We start from the raw sequence: 11,494 nt of genomic DNA on the forward strand, positions 1-11,494 counted from the left end.
TCTCAGCACACCCAGCTACCAGCAGTGCCCTTGTTATGAGGCTTACTGCTTCTTCACTGCCTCAGCAAATAACCAAACCTAGATCCACAGCTTCTTGTAGCAGTTATAAGAGCTCTGGAGGACTCTAAGTCCAACCTCCATCTTGCAAGATGGGGCAGGGTTCACATCACCCTGCATGGAAGTCATCCTGTCACTAAACATATTTTGCTTCAGTCATTAACAGGAAGTGTTTTTCGAGTTAAAAATAAAGGTGAGAGCACTTTTGGCCAAGAAAAGTGATAGGGTGGATAGAGCTCCTGATGGACACAGCAGATCCTTTCCCTGTTTGTATCCAGGAATCGTGGTCATGATAAATATACGGCACTTCAGCAGTAATGAAGGGGGCACTTACTGAGCCAAGTGCTGGTGCCTCCGGGTGGCTTCTGCAATTAGAAATTCTCCTTAATCCATCCTCTGGCATGGATTTATGAAGCAAATGTGGTTGTACAAGTGATTCAAAGCCCTGTATCTCTCTTAATATATTTGCTGCATGCATGCCATCAGGCAGGCAGAACGCCGCACCTTACCGTGCTCTCATTTATCTCCATAATGCAAGTGGAGTCAGAAGGGACACAGCAACAATAGTTCAGTGTTGTTTCCTTGGCTGTTCTGTGGTGTGCCCTACTGCAGAGCTCATAAATTCCTGAGTGGGGATCACAGGATGCAGTTTCCTGCAGTGAGGCTCCGTGGCTGCAGAAAGCCCCTCCTGGCACATGTTTGTAATCGAAACCACTTAAAACTTCATTGGGAAGGGTTTGGGGATAGGAGATTGCTTCCCAAAAATAAATATGGGGGTGGGAGTTATTTCTGTTGCTTTCGTTCGGAGATAAAAATAAACTTTGTGGAGCATCTCTTCCATTTGGGAAGGGTTGTGCTTTCTTCATCAGATAATCATCATAGAACCACAGAATGGATCAGGTTGGAGGGGATTTCAAAAACCACTGTGTCCCAACCCACGGCCATGGGCAGGGCTGCCACCCACCAGGTCTGTTCAAGGCCCCATCCTACAGAGCCTTGAGTGCCTCCAGGAATGGGGCACCCACAGCTTCATCTTCATATGTTAATTTCATATTTGGATTGTGATATTGTAATATATGAGAACAAGCCTTTCCTAACAGCCCTCTGTGGGGGGGAATCATGCTCTGATATCATCTGTAGCACTTGTGCTCCTGTCCTACACATTCTTCCCAGGTTGAAACCACCCAGCACTGCCCTTCTCACCAGTGTCTGTGAGTGTGGAGCCCTTATCCTGCACATCTCAGTTCCCAGCCCTCCGTTTTGCTCTGTGTTTGATATTCTTCTGACTTTAGGATGGACATTGCATCTTTTGCAGGGACACAATGCCACACACCCATCAGTCAGTGCAGGGGAGATCTGAAGGCATTCAGATACTGCACATCTCCGCTGTTACACAAGTCATAAAGAACAACAATCATCTGCAATTACTTTCCCAGCACAATTTGGTTTTTAAAGAAGAGCTTGAGGTAACCTTCCCTTTTCCTAAAGCATCTGTGACACAGCCCCAGAGGGGCTGGTAAGGATTTAATTGTGGCACTAAGTAATTTTTCTGATGTGGAGCATTAGGAGCTGAAGTGGAGCAGGTTAGCAGTGGGAGTATCACACCATTGCAAGACCTTTGCTGATATTCAGCTGCTGGGAGAATAACTGTAAAATGCGAAGGTGACTTTTTGGCTTTCAGGTCTAACCTTCACTGTTCTGAGTTCTGCATTTTGAGGGAGAGCTCCAACCTTTGTGGGCTCATGGCATTAAAAGCACAAAGCTTTCGGATTGCCCTGGTGACCCAGGCTGAGCTGTATTTGCGGGGAGTTAATGAATGTCTCCTCAGAAATGATGGCAGCACTTCAGACGGTCTCCAGGCTGCTGTATCTTCCACTATCCCCTGGGATTGAACATTGGCAGCCTGGCTGCAGGGATGTGGCACCTTCAGCAGCGCTCAGGCGGCAATATTTAGAATGATGGTCATACTAATTCCCATAAACTCCAGCCTATAAAACACCGCCCGATGCACAGAAATGCCTCATGCCATCCCTCTGTGATGGATTGTTTCTGGTTTCTGGTTTCAGCTTTGCAGAATGCAAATGACCATGACAAGAGGGAATGGCCTCACATTGCACCAGGGGATGCTCAGCTTGGATATGAGGGTAAACATCCCCAGAAGAGGGGTTGGGCAGTGGCACAGAGTCCCCAGGGGGGTGGGGGGACACTGACCCTAGAGGTGCTCAGGAATCATGGAGCTGTAGCACTGAGGGGCACAGTGGGCATTATTGGTGGTAGGTGGATGATTGGAGTAAATGATCTTAAAAGTCTTTTCCAACCCGAATGATTCAATGATTGTGTGTTTTTATAAGCTTGCTTTGTATGTTCCTATTTAGCAGCAGTAGCAGAATTTCCTTTAGATGCAACAAGGCCCAGGAGACATGGTATCTACTGCTGAAACTGTGCTAACAGCCATTTCTCTATCCCCATCTTGAATAAAGTTTGGTTTTGGTTTATATGCTGAGGCAGGAGCAGGGAAGCGATATGTATGGGCGGTATATCATGTGCCATTCCTTTTAGATGATTAGATGGAGGCATCTGGCAGGGCCCTCTGATTTAAGACTATTGACTTGTTCTTATTTCTTGACATAGGTACAACAGAGACCCATCCATTACATTTTATATGAACTGGCTTCAGACTTCTTTTTATTTGAGTGCATTTCTCTATTAAAATGCAATGTATCAACGAGATAAAACGAAACGCCAATTACTGCTCTACAAATATTTGCTGTTTTAAAGCAAGATAAGGTAAACATGAGCCAAATCCTCTTTTCTCTCCCCTCCCTTTCTGGAGAGGTGGGTACAAACTTTAAATATTGGTACAAACACATTCTGGATGGCTTCCAGATCACTGAAACACAAACAGAACTGCTCTGAACCGCTCACCTCCCCAGGAACGAACACACTTTGCCTGGTGAATGCCATATTGACTCAGTTTTGTGAAGGAGACAACTGACACCAGGGCTCAGCTATAGATTAATAGTCACCAAGCTGCTCCAGTTAGGGAAATGCTTCTTGCTGCTGCAGGTGATATCCATCTTAAAGAAATAGAGCCGGAGCTATCAGCCAGGTGACAAGGCAGCAGAGAAATCCACGGTGTGTGTGCTCCAGTAAAGCAATCTGAACAGAAGAGAGGCAGTGATTTAATAAGCCAGAGAACCTGTCAGATGCCTTATCCCATCCTCAGAGGAACGGTGAGACTCCAGCAAAGTCACTGGGACTTGAAACTTCTGCCTCCAATGAAACAAGTGCTTTACTGCCTTGCTGCTTGGTGGTCCAAGTCCCAGGGATGTACAGCTCCCAGGAAGTGCAGGGCAGTCCCTGCTGAGCGTTGTGTGTTTGGTGTTTGGAGGATGAACTCATCTGTGCATTTCTCAGTGCTAAGGACAAGTTGTATGAAATGGAGAGCAAAATATTCCACCTCCAGCACCTCGTGGCCCAGGGGGTTGGAGTGCCCCCATCCTGGGGGGGTGTTTGGAAGCTGTGCAGATGTGGCACTGAGGGATATGGGCAATGGGCAGTACTGGTGGTAGGTGTGTGGTTGCAGTAGATGGTCTGTGAGGTCTTTTCCAGCCTCATTGATTCTGTGATTCTACAACTTGTGGAAGCTCTCGGCCACCACCACGTCTCATCCTCCAGACAAGAATTCAGTGTTTGCTTCTTCTGTTGATGCTCACAGCAGAGGAAGGTGGGAGAAGAACTGACAAACTGGGCAGGCAAAGAATCAGAGAGGAAACAGGCAGGAAGAGTTAATTCTACAGCCGCACCTCCACGTCAGTGTTCAGCCATTTGCCTCTTTGGTCTTCCTGTCATTCTCCTTTTACTGCTTTGTGCCCCACTTTGCAGGACTATTTTTGTTAGCAAACCATCTTCCACTCCCACATCGCAATGGATTAAGGGCTTATAATTGCTGCTACTTTAAACTCCTCGTTACAGAGCTGGCCAGAGCAGGTTTAATTAAAACAGCAGCAGCTGCTTGTCTTCAGAAAGGCTCCCAGCACTGGCAACAAGCAGTGGGAGTTTGTAGGAGTGCATCCCTCTTACCCGCAGGGCCCTGGGGCCTTCCAGGTCGTGCTGGGTGTGCACAAACAAGCTGTGCTCCCTGCAGGCTGCCTTCATGCAGCAAGACAGAGCCATTGTTTCCATGCACTTCACTCTCAACTCTCGGATCTCATCGGGAGCAGGAGCCAGATCCCATCAGCTGCACAGCACTGCAGCACTGCACCAAACCCTGGTTGCAGTGATGCACTGCAGCCCCAGCTGCACTCAAACCCCATGGGATGAGGGTTTGCCCACAAACACTCCCTCAGAGTTTTCTGGGGGAGGGGAAAAAAAGAAAAAAAGAAAGAAAAAATCCCAGCCTATACATTCAGCTGAGGGGTTTTCAAGCCTCTCACTTGTGCACCAAGTGCCTCCTTCTCACGCTGCTTCCCTGCCTCTGCTGCCAGCATGGGGAGGGACTGTGCGAGCTTCCCCAGCAGCCTCAACACATTCCTCCACGGAGAGCCCTTAACAGCAGTCGCCCACAGCTCTTCTTTGTGCTTTTTCACTCCTCTCCTGGCTGCTGCCAACGCGGAGCTGCTGACCCACTTCCTCTCAGCTTGGGTTAATTCACAGGGAAACGTTCCCAAAGCCTCAAGAATTGGGAGACCGAGCAAGCTTCAGCATTTGCGCATAGGAGGGAGCTGATCCCTGTGAGCACAGCAGGAGCTTGGGCTGGCTGTTGGTGCAACACAACGATGTGCAATGCAAACAGCCAGGCAGCAGACGGCTCGGAGCGCAGTGAGGCAGGTTGTTGCTCCAACCAACGCGACTCATTAGCTGCAGTGGTTCCTTCAGCAAGAGGCAAGGGATGGGAAGCCACGGACAGCCTTTGTTTTCCCTGTCAAGGGGAAGTGCTGGGCATCCTTCTGATCAATCCTTGCATGCTCATTTCTCTGCAGGGCCATTCTGTATGTTCCCAAACTGGGGAGTGGGTGGCACAGGCAGGATCATAGAGACATAGAATGGTTTGGGTTGGAAAATCTTGGGCTGGGACCCCCAAAGGCTGCCCGGTGCCACTCCGTGCAGTGCACAGGGACACCCACAGCTCCAGCAGTGCTCAGAGCCCCCATCCAGCCTGACCTTGGCTGTGTGCAGGGACGGGGCACCACCTCCTCTCTTCTCCATGCTGCACAGCCCCAGCTCTCAGTCTGTCCTCGCAGGGAGGGCTTCCATCCCAGGGACCATTTCTGTGGCCATAACTCATTCCTGCCTGCACCTGCACTGTTACTGCCATGGAACTTCTGTCTCCAAAGTAACCCTCAACCTCACTGTGACTCAGAATCGAGGTGTTTTGGGTGGTGGTTGGCTGGTTGGTGCCTTGGCCCATAAGTCCCTGAAACTCTATTTCTTTCTTTTTAGAAGAGCCCAGCAAATGAAGGTATAAGCTGTAGAAGAAAGTTTTAACCCATCAGACTGTGGAGTTCCTCACAGTAGAAGCAGTGCATGGCAATATTTGGCAGGGGAGCAGAGCATGAACTTGTCAGAAATACCCCCACATTTGAGGAGGAACTTTTGGTGTTCTATTTAAAAACATCATCTGCCTCCACCCAGGCGCTATGAAGGGACTGGACGTGCAGCATGCTCCATCTCACACCCTTCTAAACTGGGATTCTTGTACTTCTCCAGAGCATGCAGAGGATGTGGGCTGGGCTGCTTCAGTGGTTCTATTGTCTGAAATTCCCCCACATCCCCCCTCAAACAAAAATCTTCTATTCCCTCAAATAATGTTATGTTTTCGTAGGGAAAAAAAAGTGCACTGGTGGCATGGCCCACAAGATCAGCCATGAATACCCTGCACAGCCCTGTGGAAAGCTGATGTTTAGGGCTCAATTAACCTGTCACACCCGAAACCCCATCATTTTCAGTGCAATCATGCCTGATTGGTCCCAGTAGGAGAGAAGAATCCCATTTCTTAGTGGCAGGAGCCTGGCATGATCCTAATGCTGCTGAGGAAGAACAGTGGAGAACCAGAGTCCAGGATCACAAAAGCAAATTGCATTTATCACCTCTGTAAGTGCACAGCCACAATTTCAGCCCCAGAAACATGAACTGTGTGATGGTGCCCCATAGACCTGCAAGCTTTGTTTGGGTTACAAACGCAGCCTGACTTTGAAGCAGTCTGCGATAGCTCATTTGGAAGGATGGGAAAGTGAATATTCTTTAATTAACCTATTAGTTTTAATTAGATACCACAGCCACTTGTTTTGTAATCTGGAAAATGAACATTCCAGATGCAAAGGGGAGGTTTTCTTTCTTCCTTTTTTAAACTTCCTTTCTTCCTGTTTAGTGAAATGTTTAAATGCCTTGTCACCACAGAGAAACACAGAAAAAAGTGACACTTGATGAAAGATTAAGGAAAATGGGGAAGATTAACAAAGCTTGATAGGCAGGCAATTAAAATAGAAGTGAAGGATCGTTAGTATTCATTACCAGACAACACAGGCAGGGAGGATGCTGCAGCTGTTGGAAATCCCCATACCCAACTGCAGGGAAGTCCTGCCCAAAATGGTTTGCTCTTTTCACTGGTGAGGTTCCCACTGGCAGCTAAGTGGATTAGGAGCTTTTGTGGCCTCTTCACCCTCGGAGACTGATCTGGCCTAAAGGTCTAAGGGCTGCTTGAATGGCCTTTGAGATGTGGCACGAGGAGGAGCATGACAGGGGAGGGGAAATGGCTGATGGCTGTAACCAGGAGATGCCACCTGCTGCGAAGTGAGAAAGAAGGAATGAGATCCAGGACTCTGGGTGAGGAAGGAGGGAACCAAGAGGCCAGCAGGGAGAGGGAAGGGGTTGTGCCCCTCTGCTCTGCTCCTGGAAGGCCCCACCTGCAGTGCTGTGCACAGGCCTGGGGCCCCCAGGACAGGAGGGATGTGGAGCTGCTGGAGCGGGTCCAGAGGAGGGCGTGAGGATGCTCAGAGGGCTGGAGCACCTCTGCTGTGAAGACAGGCTGAGGGAGTTGGGCTTGTTCAGCTTGGAGAAGAGTAAACTGTGGGGAAACCTCATTGCTGCCTGCCAGTACTTGAGTACTTGAAGAGAGCTCACAGGCAGGAGTGGGAGTGACTTTTTACACAGTCTGATAGTGACAGGACAAGAGACTTTAAAAGAGGGGAGATTTAAACTGGATTGGAAAGCAATGCTTTCCTCAGAGGGCGGTGAGGTGCTGGCACTGCTGCCCAGAGAGCTGTGGGTGCCCCATCCCTGCAGGCACTCAAGGCCAGGTGGGATGGGGCCCTGGGCAGCCTGAGCTGGTGGGGGCAGCCCTGCCCATGGCCAAGAATGGCACCGGGTGGGCTTTGAGGTCCCCTCCAACCTGAGCCATTCTGTTTCTCACTGGAGAAGCCACAGGCACAGAGGAGTTTCTGCCTGGTGCTGTCTTTATCCCAGAGATGCTGACATCAGCCTTCCCAGCACCCACCTCACTTCAGCAGATGTGTTAATCAAACCCCCAGCTGGTAATCACACACAGCACAAAGTGCCAGACACACGGATATGAGCAGGATAGAGAACACAGCAGTGAGCAGGGAACCCTCGTGCTGGAGGATCACCGAGCTGTGTGCAGGCAGAGCTGCAATGGACACAGGCACAGACGGCGGAGCAGATCCCTATCTGTGTGTGTCCCATCCAGGAGCAGCGAGCTGCAGCACGCCAGCAGAGCAGTGGGCGGCTGCTCCGGCTGCAGCACAGCCAATCTCATGCCAAACTTCTCCCACGCCTCATGGCTCTGCTGGGTTTCCTTTGTCACTGACTCATCTGCTGGTTCCGCTCCCTCGCTGTGTTACTACAGGGATGGCTGTGAATGAGCACCCAGCTGAACCCGCAGGCACTGCTCTTGTCTCAGTCTTCCTCTGTTCTTTCAGCATTTGTGGCCTCGTGAAGCTGCTGATGGAGCAAAGGAACCCTGCACTGGTTGGTTCTGGGTGGCTTTGGGCTCGTTGCTTTCATGTCTCCTCATCTCTGATCTGATGGATTACAGCACAGGTCTCCAAACTTTTTGTATCCCTTGGGAGAGGAATTGCCTTGGGTAGTGCATATATGGGTTGCACCGAAAATAGTGCCTCATTTGTTTCCATGGAAACTACAACCGATGCAAAGTGCACGCTAACAGCACTGAATAGTGCACAGTTTCAGGTACAAAATGCTATTTTACAACATTGTCACTACCGTTAGCTGTGCATTTTCAACAGCAATGAACAAGAGGTGCGGGCCACAAAACCTGCACCAGTGGAGGTAACCCACTGTTACTACAGCTGAAAGGCTCCACCCACCCCCCTCTGTGCTCACAACCACTCTTTGGCCTCCAGAAACATTTAGCAAGCATCACTGGGTGTCACTGGGTGACATTTTTTTCTGCATGGAGGAATTCAATTCCACACCTTGCTTCATCCACACTTCCATGTCAGACACCGCTGTGTCAGACTGCCCCTCTGCTGCCATCTGTCACACAGCAACAACATGGAACGGGATATTGGTGGGAAGATTCCACCTCTACTGCTGTGCCACCACCATCCACCTCTGACGTGGTGGGCTGACATCATAAAACAAGGAGGCATTACTTTTGTAGAAGCCTCCCTGGTAAGAGGGAGCCATAGAAGTCTGCTTAAGAGACACAGTCAGCTCTTTGAATTAAATATCTGATTGTGACTCTATACATTCAATCTGAAAATTCACAGGTGATGTATTTATGGCAACAGAAAATGGAGGTACAGATATGCCAAAAAAAAAAAGATTATTTTTTTCAGAATCTTGAAGCCTGTTCTCAGATTCCTTTATCAAAACACAAATCACGGCTGCATATTTTTCACTGCTCACAGGACTGTGTTTAGCCAGTGCATCACAATACACGCCCCTACTGGCCATCACTGGGTCAGCACTGCCCTGTGCATCCCCATGCCCTGGGTTCAGTGCACACAGTGCCCATCACACACTGCTGTGTGGCTGCTGGCAGTGATGGGTGCACAGGGCTGTGTTTAGGGTTAGCTCTGTGCCCACCTCCCACTTACAGCTCCCACAGCCTCTGCCACCGCGGTGCCCAGCACAGCAGCACCGGGTCTGAACTGGTGGGTGGGCACTTCCATCATGGGAAAGGACGGAGTGAGCTTGCAGTGCAGAGGGAGGTACACGCTGTACTTGGCTGGATACTTTATTGGGAATGAGCTGAGCTGGTAAATGTCTGCTTTCTATTCTTTATTGCGTTCCAGCTTGTTGGAGATCCAGACATGCTCCACTTACAGATTCTGCCTGCAGAATGGGCTGAACTAGAGGGCTGCTTCAGGGAGATTCTAAGGTATTTTTGGCCAGAGTAAACCATTGTAGTTCATACACAGAAAGTGAGCCTTAAGCATAGAAAAAAAAACAACAACAAAAAACAACCCAGCTTCAAATGAGCCAGATAAAGCCTCATGATTTGTTCCATGGCCCATTGAGTCTTCAAAGAAGCATGAGTACATGGCAGCCACATGTATCTGAGCTGTATAGACTATCAGTTCATGGAAAAAACATCTGTCTTCTTACTTCCCAATTTTGTTAGAGTTTTGAAAGGAGAACTAATGCTCAATGCATCCATTTCTGTAGGGATACTTGTTATGCGTGCTGTTACCCTGGGGAGCCCGCCTCTGACTTGAAGCTAACAGACTTACACCACTAATGAGAAATAGATCACTTGAAAGATATGCCCAGAGTGATTCAGTGTAACAGGGCCTCACACAACACTTCTGGATGCTTTCTAGTTGATAACAGCAAAGAAAAACTCATCTAGCAATAAAGGAAGAAGGTGCTGTTGGTTGAAACTGATGCAAAGAGCACAATAACACTATTTGATAGAGCAAATTCTCAGCTATACGACACTACTTTACAACATAGTTAGCACCTGTAGCTGTGCATTCTCACCAGCAATGAACAAGAGGTTCATGCCACAGTTGTCAAAACCTGCACCAGTGGAGGTGCCTGATATTTCCTGTCACCACTGCTGTCTTGCAGCACCCATCTGGCTGTGCTCACACCCGCTGTTTGGTCTCCAGAAATGTTCACCAAACACTGATAGATGTCACTGGGTTCCATTTTTTCTGCTTGGAGGATATAGATTACACTAATTTGCTTCATCCACACTTCTATGTCAGACACCGCTGTGTCAGACTGCCCCTCTGCTGCCATCTGTCACACAGCATCAACATGGAACGGGATATTGGTGGGAAGGTTCCACCTCTACTGCTGTGCCACCACCGTCCACTTGACATCATTTTTGCTCACCATTGCTGTGACTTTTCCACATTTTCTTTCTTCTCTTTTTTTTTTCCCACAAATGTTCTTGAAACTAAAGGAAATTGGGCTCACCTAATAGTTACATGTAAGCATTTGCGAGGAAAGCTGTATCAAAGGGCAGGGTATAAGTATAGCTTATCTTAATAAACAGGGCCTTTTAATCATTTCTTTGTTGCTTTTTGTTTTGTTCTTTTTTTCAGAAGCAATGCCTCTTTAAATGGAACCCAGCCTCGCAGTGGCCTTGCCATTAGCTGCTCTCACTTTGGGTACAGGTGGCTTCAGGTGAGCCACGCTGCTAATTAGTACCCTGCTTGTCAAAATGAAGCAGTGCTTTGAAGCTACTTGCAAACAAATTGGTCCCCAGAGGAGAGAGAGATGTGTGGTTGTGCTGGTTGCATCATCCAGAAAGCATCACCCAAACAGCCTGGCCCCAAGAAAAGAGTTCAAGGCAAGAGGGGAATGTGTTTGCATCACTGAAACCATTTAAAATTGAAAAGGTGCCAAAAAGTTTTCTTAAGCACTGGAAGGCCGGCATTAAAGCAAATACCCTTCCCCTGCTGACTGCAGTGCCTCTTGTCAGAGAGCTGTGCCAAGATCCGCTTCCCAAGGTCAGAGGCTCACGGTGGGCTGATAAAAGCAGCCAGCACAGCCTGGCTGGGATCCCCAGCCCCACACCGAGAGTGTGTTGCTTCATTGCTGAGGTGAAGAGAAAAAGCAAACCTTACTTTGTTTGTTTGCAATGGGATTTGTCACTCAGCAGGCCACCAACGCTGTTCTCACCACTTTGCTGGTGGTATCTTCCCAAACCCTGCGTCCAAAGGCGATGCTTCCCCAGGCAGATCCGCACCCTGCTCATGTCCCCAGGCAGCTTCCTCACCCACGCACTTCTATCGACCCAGGGTTCTCCACATATGTTTCTTAAGGAATTCCTCTCTGTTATTTCTAAGGAAACCCTGGAGGATGACAGTCCTATCCTGAGTGCCTCCTTGCAGTTATAGCTGGCTGTTAGCACCCTGGCTTCTAACCCTGTTAATTATGAGATACAGATGCTTTCTGAAAGACAAGAAAAAAAGGGGAAGATGGTTTTTCAGTAACAACC

At 48.8% G+C, this 11,494-nt stretch overlaps 1 long non-coding RNA gene across 1 annotated transcript; it reads left to right on the forward strand.

Annotated features, from left to right (window-relative positions):
* The first annotated feature begins 6,022 nt into the window (after positions 1–6,022).
* LOC116654378 lies at positions 6,023–11,054 on the forward strand. Its single transcript, XR_004309592.1, has 3 exons — positions 6,023–6,150; positions 9,336–9,421; positions 10,596–11,054. It is a non-coding gene; the product is annotated as an uncharacterized LOC116654378 (long non-coding RNA).
* Positions 11,055–11,494: the final 440 nt, after the last annotated feature.

Source organism: Coturnix japonica, chromosome 24 (assembly GCF_001577835.2).
Source record: "Coturnix japonica isolate 7356 chromosome 24, Coturnix japonica 2.1, whole genome shotgun sequence".
NCBI lineage: Eukaryota > Metazoa > Chordata > Aves > Galliformes > Phasianidae > Coturnix > Coturnix japonica.